Consider the following 23,205-nt stretch of genomic DNA (forward strand, 5'->3'; position numbering starts at 1 on the left):
TTGGGTGTATCCACTTGCCCCCTTAAACCGGCAAAAGCAAAACAACGTTTTTTGTTTCACTTTAGCCTAATTTGAGGCTTGAATACATTTTCTGGACGCACTCTGCAAGACCTTTCCAACGCTATCTCAAACATGTCGATTGGACGTCTGGATAAAAACTTCCAAATCTCGTGTATATATAAGCCAGTCATTTCAGCATGTGGCTGCTTTCGCCACTCGCGCGCACTGCCGTGCGCTGTGATATGTATGTATATGTAAGTAAAAAATTTTAGCAACCAGTTTTAGTCACAACGACTGTTTAGCTCTTTTCTAGCCCTTTTTTAAATGGAAGTCTATAAAATTATATAAGTTTTAGTGTATTGAAGAAGGAGAACTTTCTTAGATCACTAAATTTTTAGTTATTGTCTATTTTAATTCATGAAAAATTTAAAAATATAGCTTCAGCTTCAGGAACTTATAAGTGTTGCTACACAATGCCAAAATAATTAAAATCAAGAAAACTTAAGTCAAAATAATCATAAAAAAAAAACGATCTCGTGACCGCAAAGTTCACCAGAAATCCCAGACTTTGAAATGATTTCAGCACTTGTCGCAATGACACAAGTTCCATAAGTTTTGAGTACATAGAATTCGTAACAGTTGCTTATTCGTCTATTGCATATCAAAAAATTATTTCGAATGGAATACATTGTTTATTTTACTTTTGGCATTTTAAAAGTTAAAAAAGTCACACTGTGCGACGGCAAATTTCCATCTCTGGTGGTCTCTTTGCGAAAATAGTAGAACTATACTTGTAATTACTGTTCTGGACACCTTGAAACAAGGCATAAATTTTACTTCAGCTCATACGTACATCCATAGTTATGCATACGATAACAAACAATACGGAAAATACAAAATTTGTACAAACGGAAATTGCTTACCCTGTGCCAAACTCAGTGGTCGTTCAACTGCAAATAGATCACTCAGCTATCAAAGCTTCACCACAAGTTAAACTAAAAGCTCCATGCACACTCCACATGGAGCTCTCTATGACTATAGCTGTTCCATTGTGTACCATAATTTATCTACTCAGTAGATTCTACTGAGTCGTAAGAGTGCAAAACGCAGCAATCACAATGATCAGTTGAGTGCGGTACTTTGTAGCTAGCGGACGCGTCTTCGGTGGAAGCGGATCTGGATGGGTTGAGGCAGCCAAACGTGTGAGTTGCCGAGTTAGAGCGTATAAATTGATGTGTTTTGTATACATACTCTAGTGCGAATGCAGAAATGAGTAAATAAATTCATATAACAAAAGAGAAAACACAATAAAAATGACAATTGCGAGGTGCTTTTGAATAAATTTGTCATAGGATGCAACAACAAAACAAGCATAAATCGAAATAAATACTATTTTACGCGGATGAGTAAACCAAAGTGAAAAAGGCTTAAAAAACAAAAAGAATATAGAAAGTGACCTTTAAATAGGGTGCTCATTCGGAAGCGACAGCGTTATTTGAAAGCGAAATTCGTGACCAGGTGCAGCCGACCAAATAGTGGATTCTCCTTTAATAAACTCAAAATTAAAGCAGAAAAGTAAATGCAAGGTAAGGTTTCATCAAAACAAGTTGCACGCATGCGCAGCTTGGCATGTCATGCAATACTTGTACCGTACCAATTAAGCAACTTTTTAATTTGGTCAACTGCATAAGAAAGCGAATAGCAGTCAAACAATTAGTATATACCCTCCTATCCACCATAAAATTTCTACCGTTGTCCACATTTCGGCAGACAAAACGCAAAAGCTGCTTGCAAGATGTACATACATATGTATATTTGGCTTGAATAACTTCTCAAGATTTTTACCACTACTACTATTTTGACTGAAAATCCTTGTACCTTTGGCGTTTAAATCTTTAACTTTTACCTGCTAACGATCGCGATTTGTAGTTATGCTTTTACCCACTTGTCAGAAATTTGCGTATGCAAAACCTGCACAGCTGTTTGCGACTGTCAGTTATTACAAGGCAGTGTTGCCATTCTGCACTTTTGGTTACAAGGAATTATGTAGTGCTTTGCTATTGCTGTTTCTGAGGTCCAAAAGTACAAAGTTTTCATACAGTTTTCTGAGATATGAAGAGAATACGCGAACGAAACTGGAAAATAAAAAAGAAATCACATTATTCGGCGTCTAATGAGTTGTCTTCCCAGACGGACAAAAAGCTCGCAATTATCGATTGCTGAACATAAGGTTGATGGTGTCTTTTGGTGATTTTCTTTCCCGTTATATGCGTATTTATTTATCATTTATTTTCAAATGAACGTGAGTGGAATTAGTAATTGCCGATGGGCAGTAACGCTCTTTGTGTTTTTACGCGTTCTTACATTATTTGTCGCAGTAAAGTTATTACTGGCCTAATTTTTTATTAATATTTGTGACAGTAAAACATTCGTAAAAGTACAGTGCTTTCGAAACATATATATAGGTACAAGTACTAAAATTATGTATTGAAGTTTGCTGTGGCTGAGTGGTTAGAGGTGCGTACTACCAATCCGCAGGTATTGGATTCGATCCCTTCCAATATCTAAATTCAAACAAGTTTTTTTAACAGCGGTCGCCCCTCGGCAGCAGGCAATGGCAAACATCCGAGTGTATTTCCGCCATGGAAAAGCTTTTCATAAAATCCTTTTGCCGTTCGGTGGCTGTGAAAACTGTATTTCAAGATGTACACGACAAATTGGAGCAGAAGCTCCACCAAGTACTTAACAAAAGTGTAACGCCAAAATCATAATAATAACAATATTGTTAATATTATTATAATTCTGTACTAAAACAAGATACCTATGTTAGAATATGTCGCACGTTTGATAATATAGAGAATTATTCCAAATTTAACTTTTGTGGGAAATGGCAATCAAGCTTTGTTAAATTAATATAGTTGGTATACATATCTTTGCCATTTTTGGAAGTTTAGTTATCTGTTAGACTGAACAGATTCTCCTTACTAAGCTTATCAATTGTGTGATGAAATCTCCGAAATAGGAAAATCTTATTTACTTCTCCATGTTATTAAACGTGTGATATATACTTGCAAATTAAGTTTACAAGTTTTTTTTTAATTAAATATATGTACCTATTAATAATACTTTTTGCTGCCGCTTTTCTCTAGGCCACTCCTAGAAGAAATGTGTACTGAAAAAAGGTGCATTCGTACATATTAAAGGGCTGTATCGGAATTCAGTTTGTGAAGTTACCTTCAAATATGTAAACTACCCATAATCTAACAAAAAAGGTATGGAAGGAAGAGAAGTGAAGGTATTGGGCGCTGTATACATAAAAAATTACTCAAACAAATTATGTACCGAAAAAAGAGGAACATAAAACAGCAGCGCTGTTAAACTTCCACAAAAAAGATGTTCCTTCAGAAGTATTTTATTTATATGCTGCATAATGTTAATGTTAGAGCTGACTCTTATGTTAAATAACACTGCAAAAATCGCGACTGCTCCATGCATGCATGTAAAGAGTACTCCCTAAAGATCAAAATTAACCACAATTCATATAAAAAATATGGTCCAATTAACATTGCAATCACCTAGGGCAGGACCAAATACTCCATTTCTGCATTACATCAGAGTAGCACACAACTACTCCAACATATTAACAATGGCATTGTTGTTATATTTTTTCGTTTCTACACACCTTTCTTGTTCACTTCACAGATGCTTTTTCGCAATTAATAAAAACCAAAAACAAAAAATAAAAAATTGCATGTTGCCTCTGACGGCATTCGAACCCGAACATGCTGGGAGCTAACAACTAACAGCGAGCATCTCTACACGTTCAGCTACAGCTAGACATGCAAATGTGCTGTCATATGCTCAACTTCAATCACATTTCGTTAAAACCCAGCAGTGATCAGGTAACAATAACCTGGTGCAGAGACACGAGTTGGTCCTCTACAGCATGACGGAGGAACACTTTTGTAAGTACTCCAATTTACCATAAATAAACTACATGGTCCAACGATTTTTGCAGGGAACAAACACGTAGGGCGCTCCGAATAATTACCCAATAGCATATTTTTTATAAAGAAAGCGAACTCATTTTATACAAAGAACCAGTTTTTAATTTTACAGTACGATATTTTCATTTCCCAATACCAGGCGCTCATACCCTACATACACTGCCGGAACAAAGTATTGGCACAGCAAATTTTTCAAAATATATGCAACGATTTCCATTATAATATTTTTGCGCTGATTTCGTATAAAAATATAGTTCATTCTACAACAAAAAACATAACAATATAATTCCTAAGCTTTGTGCAAAACTCGCGAAAATTCAGCAAATTTTCATGAAAATTGTCAACTTTTTAATCAGGCTTTTTAGAATTTTGTTGGGTATGCAGATTTTTTTGCACTTATGTTTTTTTTCCTACCAAAACCTACCAAACATTTTTTTGAGTTTTAATATTTTATTTTAAATGTAAAATTTATTAAAAACATAGCTAACATAACATTTAGTAAAACTAAAACCCATCTAGTACAATAAAAACAAATTAACTGCGTATAACAATTAATTTTACTGTACATACATATGTACATATCGTCATTAGATACGAATAAAGACACGAGCTCAAAATTCGACAGCGAAAAAAAACGCGTAAAAAAATTTCGGCGAAGAAGGACTCTTAACATAGGCGAGGGCAAAGAAAGACGCGTTAACCTCTTTGACGGCGAAGAAAGACGTGGAAGATTTATTTTCGAGGTCAACTATGTTTGCGAGTATACGAATTCCCCAAAAAGTTTTTCCAGAATGAAGTTGAATCCATGTTTACGCGTCCTTTTTCGAAAATCTTTCGCAAAACACCCGAGCGTCTTTATTCGTGTCAAGTGACTATATTATTATTATTACGTCATTGTAATCGCTCTAACCTTTCGCTATTTAAAAAGCTCAGCACTTTGGATGATGCCATGTTCCAAACAATCCTTCTCCAAGGTGCATAAACCTGCTTATTCATGCTTTGTGGACAGGTACACAGAATATAATCTGGGGTTTCCTTCACCGGTCCACAAAACCTACAGTCAGTCTCTACAGGAAGACCCTTTAACTCAATCGGTACGTTAACTTGCAGTGTGTTGTCAGGTAGCCACAAAGAGTTCTAAGTTCAAGGTATCTTTCGGAGTTCCTCCTGAAAAGTTATGAATCTCTTTGATTGTCTTATTCCCTTCGACTTCCACCAGAGTGCAGCAATTCCCAGCTAGCTCCTAAGTAGGTCTGCAGTGTATCCTTTAGATGTACCGCAGAAAGGCTCGGAACCATGCAAACGCATTTGGGCTCCACTCTTTGCAAGACAGTCAGCCCTTTCGTTGCCTTCAAACCCTTCATGTCCCTGAACCTTCCACAACGGTACGCTATCGTGGGCTCCCAGGTGGTTCAAGAGTTCACAAGCCTTGATGCCGTTTTAAAAGACTCTAAGGCTTCTAACGCTGCCTGAATATTTGACATCATATTTATTTTGGCTTCAATTGCCTTCTACGATAAAATTCGTGAACACAGACTTCGATTGCGAAGACCTCCGCCCAGACTATGGTTGCCCATTGGCAGACTTTCCTGGAATCTTGGTCTAAGTACGCCATAAAGTATATATGGATGTTCGTATTGTATATTGGCAATAATAAGGGTACATGTTTGTACTGAGGAATCATGTTTGCGGCCGCCGTTATACAAACGCGCCGGTGAAATATTTATGTAAAAAAAATTGCTAAAATGTTTGGAGATACATATTTTCTATTTTTCTCAAATAACTATTACTCGTAGTCCCAAAACCTACCAAAATCCAATCGAGCCTCCCAACCTACCAAATGGAAAAAAACCTACCAGTTTTGGTAGGAAAAGCCCATGTTTGGCAACACTGTTCGTAAGGTAAAACCAAAATGTATTCAACAAAGTGTGACTGATTTTGACACTGATCTCATAAGAAACAGGCTATAATGTCAAATTGAAATGAATTGTTAACCCATTTGAAAATACTTTTTTTCAAATTTGAATTTGTTTAAAAAAAAAATGTAAACAAAAATTTTTCAAGCAACAAATATTCTTAATAAACGTGAAATTGTTAAGAGATAAACCGCCGAGGAGAACAAGTAAGTACATTTAAAGTTTGGTAATAAGTAAGTACGTCCGACTTGGCTTAAATATTTAATGTAATGTGATTCATCTCGCGTTTGTGAAAATTACTTCAAGGAAAGTGATTTCATTTGTTGTCCGTCCGAATCAAGCACTTTCAAACGACTCGTTTATACCCAAACTTTTTAGCATGAAAAAAATTTAATTTAAAAATTGTTAAAGCTAAGCTCTCATATATAATTGGAAACAAATGTAAAATCATACTTTGATAAGTGTCGAATAATGTTTAGGATAAAAAATTTAAATATAAAAATAAACGCACAAAAGCATAAAACTTGAGCAATTAAAAACAAGAAAATTGCTAAAACGATTTTATAAACAATTTGTTTTATTTTATTGACAAAATATATATATTCCACGTAATGTAAGTAAAACAAAACTATAATCAAAATAAAAGCCAACGGTATGAGTGCTGACAAGATACATGCATCCCTGAGGGTTAATTCGTTTTTTTTATACTTTTTGACATTATAGTACCTTAAAAGAGAGCCGCACTGAGTTGTCAATCACACCTTGTTTAATACGCCTTAGGTAAAACCAAGGCATAACAGGCTAACATCGTACAGTTTCATAAGTAAAAACACTATCAGCTGATTGCTAAAATATGCCTACAGCTGAGATCACCTGTTTTTTGGCATGTGCTCTTATCTTTTACAATTTCTTTCATTTCTATTACAATTTCATTTATTTCTATTACAATTTATTCAAAATACACTAACACACTGAACCAAAAACACCAATACAATAACCAAAAACACACCTACAGCCTGCCAAAAACACACCTACAGCCTGCCAGAAAAAACGGTAAGAAGAAGAGTTACTTTACTTATGGAACTGTACGATGCAGGCTAACCTAATATTCACGCACGCCGCCAATTTATTGTCAAAAATTTCTCATGCACATGCAACTTGTATGAGATCAACCGAAATTGAACGGCGTGCGTATGAAGCTAACTCAATTTCCAATTTTTGTTCTGCGTGACATTTTGATTTGACGTTTCGCTCAATGAAATCAAATGCAAACGCATGCAAGTCAATTTCGGGTGACGCAAAAAAACAAATTCGTTCTATGAAATGTTTCACAATTAGAGAATTTCAAGAACTTCATCACAAACATAACGCGTTCGTTAGGTTATTTAAGGCAGAAAACGACCATCAAACCATAATCTTAGCCGATGTACGTGCCAATGGAAATCGTTAACGTGAAAATATTCGACCAAAAGTTTCAATAAAAAAAATAAAAAAAATATTTTGTGCGGGGCGAAGTTCGCCGGGTCTGCTAGTGATTCATAAAAACACTCTTTTTGGAAATTTAGAAGCGCTACATCAGAATATTATTATTTGTGATAAAAAAACAGGCGTCTTTTTTTATTTTGAAAAAAAGTTCTTTTTAGAGGTCGCGCTGGTCGGTTTTTTATATAAACGCTGATGTTTTCAATTTTCTTTATCCATTTTTTTTTAAATGATTGGATTTCTTCCAAACCCTGCACTCGAGAGGTTTTGGGGTCGCCGATTACGAAACTGAAATAAACTTTTTTAAATGCAATATGGCGATCAAATAAAAAAAAAAATACTAAAACTAAAACGTTGATACTGAACGTTTTAAACATTGTCAAGGGTTTAAATTCGTTCCAGTGGGTTTCTGGGGTTGTTGATTATGAATCTGATGTCAGAGTTTCAAAATTCAAAATGGCGGATCCAAAATGGCGATCCATTTTTTTTAAATGGTTGGATTTATTACTACTGAATCCAATCAATATACTCAAGTATTCATGTGAAGATTTTTTCTGCTGGTTATTTGCAGTGCTTTAGTACATATCGATAGTCCTCGGCAATAACGACACAATTCAACATTTAATATTTTTCAGTATAGCCAATTAAAGATTTTGCGTTTCATAATTTAGCAATAATATATCTTGGAGCGTACTTAATTTGGATTGTTTGAAGGTGTTTGGCAGGGAAGATCTGTAAGTTTTCAAATTCTGATATTTAGTAAGGATTACACGGAAAATATAAAATAAATCCACTGATATTACTGAACAAGGACACAAAACGAAAGATGTCGATATTTTCCATAAAAGCGTCACTGTCGATAGTTTTTGACTTATGCCAATATTTACAATAAATATGGAACATGTGCCACTGTTAGGTAGCAAGGGTTGTTTGATGCGGTTTTCAGGAAAATGGCACAACTGCGCTCTTGCCGGATTAGTAACAAGTAACATGTGTCGATTTCTCACAGAAAAATTTTGTTATATATTAATATAGTCGGCTATATAACTCAAAAACATGAAAATTTTAATTGTGTCGTTATTGCGGAAAAATTCCATGTCAACCGAATTACTTTACTGGTAATATTAGACTGCATCACTCCCCATAAAAAAAGCAGTACTGTTTTTCCATTGGAATTATAAAATCTCTTATATTAAGATTTAAATGAGCTGGCCCGATTTGAAAATACCTCCAAAAATTTAGTTTTTTTATGAATTAAAATAGTTTTTCGAATATTTAAAAAAATCAACTCAGATGACAGCAGTTAAAGCTTACAAGATTTGCATAAAATTATATACAAAAATTTCAGCGGGATTATAATACATTGATGCTGTTTTGAACTTTTCAAAGATTGGTTTAAGAAAAACCTGAATAGCATAGCCAAAACTACATAAACCGATTTAGACTTGTGGGGTATCATTGAAAGGTATTTCTCACGATTTCCATTAAATCCATTCAAAGTGTTGAAGACAGATGTAATATGAATGAGGGTCATTCCAAGTTGGATAAAGATGTATTGATATTTGAAAAAAAAAATTGGTAAGAAATAAAAATCGTGCGAAATACGTTTCCAATGATACCTCATAAGGAATCTTAAAAGAGCACTTGAAAGGGGACAACTATAAGTAGAATGGTAAATGGGGAACGAAGAAGTCAGGTACTTAGGCGGGTTGAATAAATAAACGGGGAGGTACTCATGATAGGGATTTTCTTTAGATTACATTAAAAAATTAGCGGGTTAGGAACTTATGCGTGAGGGGACTTAAGCGGATTTCACTGTAATTGTTGGTCATTACTTCATACCAACATAATCATTTTCACTGTATGAAACCTATGTAAAATAAAACAGGTTTATCCGGTTTTTTCTTAATTTATGTCCGTCTGTCCGTCTACACGATAACTCGAGAAAAAATTAATATATGTCAACGAAATTTGGTAAGTTGATTGCCCTTTATCCGAGGTAGGTTGAGATTGAAAATGGGCAAAATCGGACAATAACCACGCCCACCTCCCATATAACGGTATTTTCGAAATATGCAAAAACTACGATATTTCCGCAAATACTCGATCAAAATTGTTGAAAGTTGGTATGCGAAGAAGCATTTGGGCATAAAAGAAAACAGTTATGAAATTTTTGGAAAATGGGCCTGGCACCGTCCACGTATGATGAAATGCCGTATCTCAGTAGTCCCTTCAGCAATCCCCACCAAACACGGTGCGAACATTGCTAACGGCCTAGCTAAGAAACCCGTTGAAAGTTTTTGAAATCAGACAAGAACTACGCCCACCTCCCATATAACGGCAATTTAGAGAAATACGAAAATTGCGATAAATTAGTAGCTATTTAAGCTAATTTATTCAAAATCGATATATACAATGAAAATGATGCTTAGGGAAATTTTTGGAAACTAGGCGTGGCACCGCCCACTTACGCTCAGATATGTGTATCTCGGTAACCGGATTATCAATTTATACCGAACTTGGCACATTTATCAACCTTGGCACAAAACAGCAATATGTTGAAAATTTTTTTAATCAGAATAAAATTACTTACACTTACCATATAACGGTAAATTTCATAACGAAGAAAACACCGATGTTTCAATAACTAAAGACGCCAACTTACAACAATATCTTCACCAGATACAAGATTACTGATTTTTGTAAACTACAAAAGTGTATATGGAGTGTATAGCCTTACCGTATAGCCTTAAGTGTAAGTGTACCGTGTGTCCAATTATTTCAATATAACTATCATAGCATATTATCGAAAAAATACTCTTGCTTATCATGCAGTTTATTGCAAGGTGAGAAAACGATATTTAATACGTGCGCCGGGTATATAAAGTTCGGTTTCGCCCGAACTTATACTTTTTTACTTGTAAATAATATTTTAGTTTTCGTTCGAGCAAACGCACAGTGTCTCCTTAGTGGGCAAAAATCGAAAATTTTTTTGCTGCAATGTAAAAGTGTTTGGTATTTTTGGAAAGATATTTTATATACTACTAGCCAATGCCCGCTTGCTTAGCGGCGCCTAATAAGAAATTTTGCGTGGGCCAATGTAAAAACAGCCTTTAAAGGAAAAACGGTATGTAAAGTAAAAAATTGAAACGATTATATGGAATATGGAATACTAATCCCTTTCGATGCATAAGCTTTGCCGATGGTCTTAAATATTTCCACCTGTGAGATCTCTACCAAGCGTACATAATCTTCTTTGATCTTGCAACTACAATATTGGTACGATGCGTAAGCTAATAAAAGTCCTTATAAGGAAACCTTAGATCACAGGTGAACGTTTTCTGTTATAGTAGGGCCAAGAATCCTCGCTACCCAACAGAATGGAGAGTTTTCGCATACATCGGCTAAATGAGTCTTGGGATCTCTTGAATATCGTTTAAATGAAGCCATTGATATACCAACCGTTTTCCTTCTTGGACGGATGGGGTCGAATCTTTCTTTGTCAATTCGCCACTTTTACAATTCGTCTTAATATTTATGAACTGGGTTCTTTGAGTCATACTGCCGCAATAATGGCCGCCCTGAGCAATTTCGTTAATCGGAGGTAAATGCAAGATCGCATTAAGGCTGTATGAGGGCGTCAGACAAAGGTGTGATTACACAATTTCATTTAGCCTTCTGAAAAGTAATTTCGTATAAATTAAACATAGGGCCAAAGCAGCCCAAACACATGGGTTTTCTATATATTACGGCTGCAGTGCCATCCTTCTGCAAAACCATTGCTTATCATGAAATGAATACGCATTATGAATTTCAGCCAGGTTGTTTAAAAAATAAGGATTTTATAAATATCTCGACCATACAGCTGCTCCATGTTTAGCAAACGAATTCATCATACAGGTGGCTGACATCGCGAAATTGAACGAAATCGGTGAATAAATAAATATACTTATAAATGACTCGACTCCAGAGCCACCAAGCGAGTTTTCTATGGTTAGTCTATAGGTAATAGGATCATGAAAGGTATAACCTCCGACAGCTTGACTGAACTCTGTCCAGTGCCTTTTGAGTTTAGTCCCAAGAACAAAGGCTGCTATCATTTTATGTATATAGATAGGACAATCTATAACGAATTTTATAAAAATTAAAATTTCATAATTCAAAAATTGTTCGAAGTTTTCACAAAATATTTTACCTTTTCCCAAAAATTTGAAAGAAAGTAACAATTGCTCAATGCGATTTAAAAATCTAGGAGAAATCCAGTCGAATGATGCTTGCCTATCTATATTTAGGACGTTAGCATATGGCGGTTCCAGAGATAGGCGATATGAGAAGTTCAGTTCCCCAGCGTAGTTGGTTTAAGAGATATAAGGGGTTTCAACCTTCTTTTGTGACGCATATACATATATATGTAGATATACCCATCATTCTCCTACTGTATAAGAACGTTAGGAATAACCCGGCCCCAGCGCGTCCTACCGTGTAATTTTTTAGTCCAAATATTCCTTTTCAATTGGCTAACAAACAGTGTTGCCGCCGCTCAAAGAACTTTCTAACCAAGATTTGACGAAAAAGTTACCAAATGTAAGGAAAAATAACCATTTTTTTTATTAGATTAACAACTCAGGTAATCACAAACTCTTTTATATAGTACGTATAGACAAATTTTTCAAACCAAAGAAAATCAATTTTTATTTGCATTTTTGAAAAGTAAATCCTTTTAAGGCTGAAAATAAATGAAATACATTCATATATAAGTATATATATATAAATACATATATTAGAAAATCAGGCTTCCCGTATTAGGTACATATGTATGTTAATATCTTCGTAAACATTACCAGACTCTAAATGACGTTTTTAAATAAGTACATAGGTACACAGTTTCCAACTTCTTTGTAAGAATCAATGAAATACCTAATCAGCGTGAACAACCACATTGTAAATATTTTTTAATTAAGATTAAACAATTAAAAATTGGACTGCATTGAACTATATCGTCGCTCAGCGCGAAGTACCTCGTATACGCCAAACGCAGTATCGCGTATACGATGGTAACTAAATTTTACAAAAGCGCGAAAAACCGATTTTTTCAAAACTGTGGAATGGTATTTCCCTTGAACCTACTTGCTGTAAGATTATTATTATTAATCTTAACTTAAATTAATAAAGTAAGCAGTAATGGAAAAATAATTACCAAATCCCTTTTTTATTGTACATACATGACGTGGTATAGGATTCCGCATATACGAGGTATTTATATATGTACTATCTGAGTATGTATTCATTTGAAGTAGTCTTTAGGCGACCATGTATATTCTGTATTCTATATATTATAAAACAAATACATACATATGTAAGTAATATTAATACAATGATTCTAAATATTCTCACTTGGTTTCACTGCTGGGGCTGCCACTGCTGCTGCTACTCTCCTCAACCTCGACAGGTGTTGCTGGCCTATGTCTTATAACGTACCTAATTGAAAAGTTTTTTGGAAATACATATTATACAAAATAAAACCAAAATTGTGTATTTTTTCTCACTTATCCATAGAATTGAGCCCGTATAAATTAACTTGAAACACCAATTTTGCGCGGAATTCTAATAATTTTTCGCGGCTTTTTAATGACTCTCATATTACTCAAATGTCATTTCAGGCACATACATATTATGTAGGTGTGTGCAAAGAACAAAGAAACGGTGTAACTACGGGGCCGTTTCAAAAGCTTGGCGATTAATTCACCGCGATTTATTAAAGATACGACCCGACAAGAAATGACTCGTTACAATTATAACGTGTTGTCTCTTCTTATAGATTTACGTTCTTTGGACCCGATAATAGTTGCACCCTCGAACTTTTACATGTTCTTTTGCATATGTAAACACATGATTATTATCGGAATAAGTCGAATCTTGAGTTGCCATTTTAGTAGTAATAACTTTAGTTAAATAACCAATATTGAGCAGAATAAATGTATTTGTTTACACTATTTTTCAAAGATTTAATTATTGTATGTATACAAAAATTAGAAACTACAGTAAATGTTAAAAATAACCAAAATGGGAAAGATATTAACAACTTCACAGGCAAGAAAAAAATAACCAAAATTGGTTAAAAGTAACCAAAACGGCAACACTGCTAACAAATGTTCTAAATATCAGCCAAATCTGCACCTAATTTCAATTTTAAGAAATATCCCGACCCCATCGCCATCTAGTGATTACATTTTTAGTCGGAGTATTTCCCTTTAAGGTCAGATATGTCAGATACGTGCCAAACATGAGCGAAAGCGGTCGAGCCGTTTGGTAATTTAGTGACATTCAATATACGGAAAACTCTATGAAATTGTGAAATCGTGACGTCTCAGCTTTCTTAAATTTTTGGCAACAACAACAAAGAGTTTTGAATTTCTTTAAATCAACAAACCTTCCACACAGACGAACCAAAAAAGTACTTTTTACAGAATTGAAATCGGTTCAGCCATTTGGTCAGGCATCGCGCTCATACGAAAGACATTTCATTTACTTATATATATGTATATAGATAAAAAAAAAAATAAATAGAAATTTACCTATAAAATGAATTATACATATGTATGCCGCCAGGAAGCCACTAAAGTCAACAAATTCAATTCAATTTATTAACATCTTGAGTACAGTATAACGCGAGGTCTTTTTAGTGTACAAATAATCAAAAAATAATAATTACAAAATTAACTTCAACTAATATCTAATTAGATAAAGTACAGAAAAATATTGTGATGGTAGCAACAATATTAAATTTTATACTAAGAATATTAATAAGATCATAGCCATGCGTAAGCTCTTCGCCAAAACAAATGTCAAAAATACATTCTTTGAAATGGTTTGGTTTTACGTTTTTTATTTCCATACTAGCTGTACCCTGCCACGCTTTGCTGTGGCATATTCCTCTTACATGGATGATAAATGATCAACGAAACAAAGCATACGTTTCAGATAAGTTTGATTTTGCAATACCTGTTTGTAGGTACACAATATTTTTCATTTTTCCATTCTCTACGTAGATATCAAGACTATCTGGTTTGCCGACACACAACATATATTTGTCCATGTGGTTTAAAATCGGAATCTAAATCTAAACCATACTTTTCCAAAGGTTGACCTTGATCATTATAGATTATGATTCCGAATGCCAATCGAATTGGGATTTGCCAGCTTCTAAATTGAAATGGTGTATCGGTCGGAAACATGACAATTCTTCACCTTTGAAAGGCCACGCTAAAATATTTACGTAGTGAAGTTGTTCATCAATTTCTTAACTGCGAGTCGCTTGCCGTTGCAGAGTTTTGGCTGATTAATATTCCGCAACATGATAATTGCCACACCTATTTTCAATTTCAGTATATTGGGTAATCCCTGGAAGATCAGTCGAAAAAATTCAGTTAGATAATTAACTGCTTCATTTGTTTCCACAATATTTACATATATGTTATTTCATCACTGCGAATCCTGGATTGAAAAACATTATTGAGTTGATAGACATCCTTATTCTTCGCGGCAAGAATAGCTCGTTCACTGAGGCAATCATGATTCCTATAATTAATTTGAATATCCGGAAACATTATTTCGATCAGTTCTCCTTTCGATGTTTCTAAGTTACAAAAATTATCGGGCAATAAAGTTCGTCCTAATCTCTCATTGACTTGCAGCTCTCCGGTCCCTATGTTCAGTAATTTTCGCGAGAATACCTAGGCAGATTAATCGCTCTTTAGTTGGACACGCATATTCGTACTCAACTGCAATGTATGTATGTTCGTCTTGCCACAATGTTTAATATTTCAGGCATGCATTTATATCGCCCGCTGGTGTCAATCGAGAAATTACAGGCAATGTTTGCGTAAAATCTCCTGCGAGCAATATCAATGCATTCCCGAATAGCTGAACATTTCTACGGAAATCTCGCACCGATTTTGTATGTCCCATCGTGCACTCATCCCAAACAATGAGTTTAGATTTTTTTAATAACTACTTTTCCCACACCGGATGTTCTGGAAATATTGCACGTGGGAGTTTCGATGATTTGTATGTTCAATGGCAGCATAAGAGCTAAATGATAATGTTTCCACCTGGTAACAATATAGCAGATGTTCCAGACGAAGCGAGAGCTACGGTTATGTAATTTTTTCATCGCACCGTTGCCACAATCTTATAAAGAATGTTAACCTAGTTCCGCCTGGCGCATACAATAAGAAGATAATTTATCATTTGAATTGGACAAAGCACGCCAGCTGCTTCTCTCTGTGCCAACTTACGCCAATTGGTAATTCCACTTGAAGCCAAGTCCTTCTCCACTTGGTCTTTCCATTGCAGTGGGCACCTCCTTCTTCCTCTTCTACCACCAGCGGATTGCGGGTCGAACACTTTTAGACATAAAACGCGGTTCCCATTCGAACGATATGGCGAAGCCAACGGAACCGCTGTAATGCTTATATAGCTGATCGTTCCATCGTCTGCGGTACTCATCGTCGCCAACACGTAGGGGCCTTTAAATCTTCCGTAAGATCTTTCTCTCGAATACTCCAAGTGCCGCCTTATCGGATGTTGTCATTGTACATTCTTCTGCGCCATATACCAGCATGGGCATCATGAGTGACTTATATAGTGTAGTTTTTGTACGTCCGGAGAGAATTTTACTCGCAAATTGCCTACTTAGTCCAAAGTAGCTCTTGTTCACTACAGTAATTCGGTATTGTATTTCGATGCCGACATTATTATCGGTGTTATGCTGGTTTCTAACTAAACGAAATTGTCTACTTTCTCGAAATTACAACTGGCAACAGTGACGTTGGTGCCTAGGCGCGAGTCTTCGTTGATATCCAAAACCAATCGCTTTACTTCGTTACCCAACTTGGAAAAGGCAGGAGAGACTTCGAGGTTTTTGTTACCGATGATGTCGATGTTATTGGCATACGCCAGAAATTACACGCCCTTGTTAAATTCCCTGTAGTCAAATGAACTAGTTGTAAACTACCTCACAACTAGTACGAACCGCATGCCCAACTAGTCAGCCAACTGTCTTTTTTCCATGCAATCAACTGGTATTTTTAACGTGGGGATGTCCTACGAGATGGCAATTGTCAGATTTCGGTCAGAAATATACCAGTCTCGTACTAGTTCGAAATAGACAGAAAAATACTACTCCAATTATGGACCAAAACCACTACTTTGGAAGTCAAAAAATAAATTTAATTCATGACTATACAAAAAAAAAACTTTAATCAAGAACACTTATACATTACACATTTTTATTTAGCCGCCTTAGATTCGCCAACAATAAGTGTTAAGTGTTTGAGTATTAATTAATAGGAAAAATAAATACATAAATATTTCAAACTATCGGACATAAATTTAAACGCAATTTCCATTAAATGATATTAAAGTAAAAGCTTTCAGGTACAATAAATACTATATTTTTATCTTTTTTAATAATATTGAATATGGAAAAGAAAACATTTTAGTTAAAAATAAAATGAACTCTTTCGATCATTTTTGAGTGAGCTAAAATAAAAATAAAAGCGTTCACTAAAATAAATTCATTAACTTTGCACATTTCAATATTTTATTTTTAAAAGTTTATAAAATGTTTAAAGTTGAGATTTGAATAAAGTTGAGATAAGAATAAAATAAATAAATAATTCAAGCAGTTATTAAATATTCTTAATTTTTGTCTGTATGTACTTTGGCTTGTTGATTGATACTGGAAATTAATCAAATAATTATATTATCCAATCGTGTAATTAAAAAAAGTCAAAAATAATTTATAATGATCAAAAATAACAAAATAATCATGTAATTAAAATTAATGGATTAATTAACAACTTGTATTTAATTTTTAACCATTAAAAAGGTGCTAATATTTGTATTTAATCATGCTTTAATTCATAATCATTATTTAACAGGTCTGGTATAATTGAATATGTACTCGATTTAATTGTTTACAATATACCCAAATAAAAGTTATAATATTTTGTGTACTTTATTATATTAAATCAAATAAAACAGGGCACGAATAAATCGTTTTGTACTTGGTTAAAGTCTGCTCATTTTCGGACTAGTTCGGTGTCAGTCAGGAAATTCTAGTTGTAAACTAGTATTTTTCCTGACTAGTTTGAGGTTTCACTGCAGGGTTCTTAGATATTTGAAAGTCGGAAAAACTCAACGCTAAAGCAGGCACATTCTCTTTACTCGCAATATAGTACGTAGTAGGCTATGGCGACCCCAAGTGAAGTTGTTTATGACTAAAAGATAACTACTTTATAATGTTAGGGAATGGTGACACCAACTTTAAGTTTTCATTACGGATTTTTTGAACAGCTTTCATGGGAGATTTTTATATTTTCGTTAGGTATGATTTTTATTATTTTTTCATTTGTATCTGTAGTTTTTTATTATTTCTTTTCATTGCGAAATTTGTATACCACCTCTTCGTTGATAATATGATCACTTCGTTTGATAAGATTTTGTAAATTCTTTCTTCATTTGAACTGTTCGGCTTTGGATAAGTGGAAACATAAAATAAATCTCTAGTAAGGCTTTCCCTAACACTTTTTGTTTGGAACGAATTATGTAATATTTCATATAGTTCCAATATTTGCAGTCTTTACTTTTAGATAGAGCATAATCCTATTGCCAGTATTTCTAAATTAAGATTTCTCAAATGCTTTTAGTTTGGTACCCATATTGTAACATTTAATTTAGGTGGCAACCCTCCTCAAAAATACTTCTATCAGTCATCTTTCTTAAATCTCTTTAATATGATACCCGCATTATAATACTTTATTTACTTTATCAATTTAATTGAGTATAGAATTTTCAAAGCAGGTTGCAACCCTCCAAATTTTTATAAAAGAATGACTCTGGTATTATAAACAACAATAAAAAAAAATAATTATTCAAATCGGTTCAGCCGTTCTCGAGTTTTGACGATCGTGACATACGAACACAACATTTATATATATATAGATTTCTCAAATGCTTTTAGTTAGGTACTGATATTGTTACATTTCATTTATTTTACCAATTTAATTGAGTTAAATTTTCAAACAGGTGGCAGCCTTCCTCAAACATATTTTCTACTGTAGGTCTTTTAAAAACACATTAGTTTGCTACCCACATTGTAATATTTCATTTGTTAAATCAATTTAACTGACTTACAATTTTTAAATAGGTGACAACCCTCCTCAAAAGTATTTCGAAAAGTCTTCTTTCATAAACCTCTTTAATTTGATACCTATATCAATTAAATTGGGTTGAATTTTCAAACAGGTGGCAACCCTCCTCCTCGAACATATTTTCGGCTATTAGCCTTCTTAAAAATCTAAAGTTTGATACCCAAATTACCGTATTTCATTTATTTTATCAAAATAACTGAGTTTTTGAGTAAAATTGCCACATCTTTGAAAATTTAGGATGTGGAAATTTTACTCAAAAATATTTCTAGCAGTTATCTTAAACCTCTTAAATTTAATATCTATTTTGTAATATATCATTTAGTTTATCAATTAAATTGCGCTACAATTTTAACAGGTGGCAACCCTTTAAAATATTTTCGACTGTAAGCCCCCTTAAAGCTCTTTAGTTTGATACCCACATAGCAACATTTCATTTACTTTATCAATTTAACTGAGTTAAAATTTTAAAATTGGTGGCAACCCTTCTCAAAATTATTACCAACAGTTATCTTTCTAAAACCTCTTTACTTTGAGACCCATATTGTAATATTTCATTTATTTTATCGTTGTACTTTAGTTCAATTTACAAACAGGTGGCAACCCTTTTCAAACATATTTTCAGCTGTAAGCCTTCTTAAAACTCTTTAGTTTGACACCCACATGACAATATTTCATTTATTTCATCAATTGGACTGTGTTAAAATTTTCAAATAAGTGGCAACCCTTATCAAAAATATTTCCAGCAGTTATCTTTCTTAAACCGCTTTAGTTCGATACCCATATTGTATTAATTTATTTATTTTATCAATATATTTGGGTTTAAAAATTTTCCAATAGGTGGCAAACCTCCAATTTTTTGTGGTATCATTGGTTCTGGTATTATACCGAACAATACAAAAAAAAAATTATTCAAATCGGTTCAGCCGCTCTCGAGTTTTGACGACCGTGACATACGAACACAACATTTTTATTAATATAGATAGATAGTAGAGCGTAGAGTGGTTCATAAAAACACTTCATAAACGCTGCATCAGAATATTGTTATTGGTGATAAAAAAAGAGACACGTATTTTTTTATTTTGAAAAAAAAAATTCTTAGAGGTCGCGCTGTTCGGTTTTTTATAAAAACGTCGATGTTCTCAATTTTTTATGTAGCTAAAAATGTGGTGTTTACATATCATTACTCTGGTATTATTGGGGGACTTTCCCTTAATTACACACCTGTCTTGGACAACTAGAATGGGTCTAGTTCCCGAAAATATGCTTTCGAAAAAACATTAGTAAAATTAAAACGTTGATACTGAACGATTTACGCATTGTCATGGGTTGGAACTTGTTACCAGAGGGTTTCTGGGGTTGCTAATCAGTTTTTCGAAATTCAAAATGGCGGATCCAAAATGGCGGTAAATTTTTTTTTTAAATGATTGGATTTGTTCGAAACCCGGCCCTCGAGAGTTTTTGGAGTCGCCGATTACGAATCTGAAGTCAATTATTTTTTAATTCAAAATGGCGGATCCAATATGGCGATCAAATTAAAAAAAGTACTAGAATTAAAACGTTTATACTGGACGTTTTAAACATTGTCAAGGGTTAAAACACGTTTCCAGTGGGTTTCTGGGGTTGCTGATTACGAATCTGATGTCAGATTTCCAAATTCAAAATGGTGCGTCCAAAATGGCGACCAACTTAAAAAAATGATTGGATTTGTTTGAAACTCTTAACCGCCATTTTGAATTTTGTAAATCTGATATCAGATTCGTAATAAGCAACCCCAGAAACCCACTGGAAACGTGTTTTAACCCTTGAAAATGTTTAAAACGTTCAGTCCCAACGTTTAAATTTTAGTACATTTTTTTAATTTGATCGCCATATTGGATCCGCCATTTTGTATTCAAAGAAATTGACTTCAGATTCATAATCGGCGACCCCAAAAACTCTCGAGTGCCGGGTTTCGAACAAATCCAGTAGTTTTTTTTTTAAAAATTGCAAAAAGTGGGTCACGTAGTATGGGTACGTTCCCTTACGGTACACATCTTTGTTGTCGCTGGTTCATTTGTTTAATTCATACATACATATCGTCATTTAAAGTACAAAACCGCGTATAAACAAAATGCAAAACCGCGTAGTGAGGTGGCATAAATTATTTTCTAGATAGTAAAAACACTCATATTTCAAAATGGTTCTCTTTTTTATAAAGCAATCGCAAAGATTGAGCCAATTTTTGGCAGCAAATGCCATTTACGCTCCAATGTTGATAATGTTATATGTTGAGGGTGCAATGCCAGCACCGCAAGCTAAATCAATAATAAATTAACACAAAAAAAAAAAACAGTAAGCGCAATGCTGTATCCGGCTATGCCTAAGGTACATACCTTTCATGAACATCACAAAATATTACTTTAACAGATTACTGCATTTGAAATTAGTCGTTTGGGAGCTAAACAAAATTTTTATATTATCCGCATACATAGATAGAGGAGTTAATACCAGGGTTGTTGCGAATATTCGCATTCGTATTCGCAACCGCGGAGCTTCCGCATTAATTTTAACATTCGCATTCGCTTTCGCATTCGCAATAATCAATGCGGAGCTTTTGCGAATGCGAATATTGTGCAAATGCACTTATGAAACGTTTATCTGGCAAACAAAATAAAAATTTAAGCTAATATCTTTGGCCTGTGGACATGCTACGTTAAAACTGTCCCCCTAAATCCCCCCTCTTTTGTAATTTAAAGTCAAAGAGTAAAATCCTTACATAGGTATTTCCAGCGGAAATGTTCAACGTCTAGCTATAACGAGAATCGACAATTGGCGCGGTAAAAGATAACCTTTTATTAGGTAAGAATTATGTAACTATCGAACATTAAAAAACCGGACGCATCGCTAGTTTTTTTCTACATAAGTGTAATGATTTTATTTTTCATAAGACGGCTTATTATGATTAAGTCCTCTGTGTGCTCGAAAACAACAACATTTATTTTAATTTTGTGATAATTGTCAAAATTTGCACGTAGCGAAATAAAAGTAAAATGGAATGTGAAAAAGTTGTCAGCCAAATCAAATAAGAATCATTTCAAGGCGAATTTAATATCTATTGAGGAGTGGGACTTGGAACGCAATATATCGTTAGTATAGTATGAAAAGGGCGTAACTCACCTCGTCGCTGAAATGCAAAAAGCCGTAACTAACTAAAAATCCAAAATTCACTGTTTGGTAGATTATGATGCATTTCATCGAATCATAAGTCCCCACATCGTTTTATGCAATAACAAGATTTTAGTTAGTTGTGGCTTTTTTGCATTTCAGCCACAATGTGAAATGCGCCTTATCCATACTATATTAATGATATGTTGAAAATTTGCGTACATTTGCCTCAAAATAACAAAGCACATTGAACACATGGAATGAAAAACCAAAACGGATTTGAAATGGTACTGACAGCGGTGAGTAAGTAATTGTGACTGCCTGCAATTAGGAAAAGTCGATCTCAGCTAATAAAAAAAACTAATTAGAAGCTATTCATTGCAGGTGAACCATTTCAAAAAGTCACCCGGGAACTAAGCAGATCTGAGACCTTCATCCGTGATTCCAATAATTCAAATTATTATAAAAAAACGGGGTTCCTTTTTAACAAAATAACAAGATTTTAAACTAATTCGGCTGGCAGCCACGACTTTCAAACAGAATTTTCTTCGAAATTTTCATTCCCAGAAAATCACATTTTACCATATCCACCTATTTACAACCTCGCTACAAGCCCACATTTTTCAAACCAGTCACAGAAGAAAGGACTACAAATGAATTACAAAAACTAAAATCGAAAATCGCTGATGATGTTACAGGTTCTCCAAATTCTGAAACAACCAAAAGTGTGAGAATGAAGAATTCTATGGAAAATAACGGTGTTTAAACAACGATCTTTTCATTCTGCTAGATTATGAAGATGAAAGGCAGGAGGATACATTCGACATTTGCAGCGCCGATGCAATTCTCAGAAAGGAGTTATTGGAGAGAATTTACAATTTTATCAAGTTTCAAGTTTTTCAAGTTATTCGTCTTGAGCGAGTAGTTATTTAGTGGCGCAGGTTTGATTAACGACACTTTAAGAAACAGGGTTTAACCGAATTCAAATTTTTAAATTCAAGTACTAAATTAAAACAAAAAAAAAAAACATTATTTAAAATGCTACATTTTCCATTTTTTATTTTCCTAAATCACCTAATTAACCCACCTAAATTATTAGTTAAAAATACTTGACATCCGCATTCGCATTCGCATCCGCGGATGTTAGCTTTTAAACATCCGCATTCGCATCCGCGGATGTCTAAAATTCCACATTCGCAACATCCCTGTTACATAAAAATACATGGTATCTAAAAAATCATATCTAAATAAAAATCAGTTGTGTGTGATCGATATGTAAAGCGGTAACACATTGTGCTTAAATAAGGGAGTTATTTCGGACAAACTTGTATTTGAACAATAAGTGGTACATATAGATAAGACAGCACCGGTCTAGACGATTTTCTCAGTATGATTATTTAAAAAATAGCTCACGAAATTTCAAGGTTTTAGATGTCCAAA

The 23,205-nt window shown here is 34.1% G+C and overlaps 1 protein-coding gene across 7 annotated transcripts in view; it reads left to right on the forward strand.

Annotated features, from left to right (window-relative positions):
• Positions 1-1,117: 1,117 nt before the first annotated feature.
• Positions 1,118-23,205, forward strand: part of LOC118742382 (sphingomyelin phosphodiesterase) — a 70,771-nt gene continuing 48,683 nt past the window's right edge. For 6 of the 7 annotated variants that reach the window (XR_004993374.1, XM_036474416.1, XM_036474417.1 and 3 more), the window contains exon 1: positions 1,118-1,586. The gene's annotated coding sequence lies outside the window, so the exon portion shown is untranslated. The remainder of the gene's footprint in view (positions 1,587-23,205) is intronic. The other variant, XM_036474414.1, reaches the window with a different exon arrangement.

The sequence above is a fragment of the Rhagoletis pomonella genome, unplaced genomic scaffold (assembly GCF_013731165.1).
Source record: "Rhagoletis pomonella isolate Grant_MI unplaced genomic scaffold, Rhpom_1.0 Rhpom_scaffold_00007, whole genome shotgun sequence".
Classification (NCBI taxonomy): Eukaryota; Metazoa; Arthropoda; class Insecta; order Diptera; family Tephritidae; genus Rhagoletis; species Rhagoletis pomonella.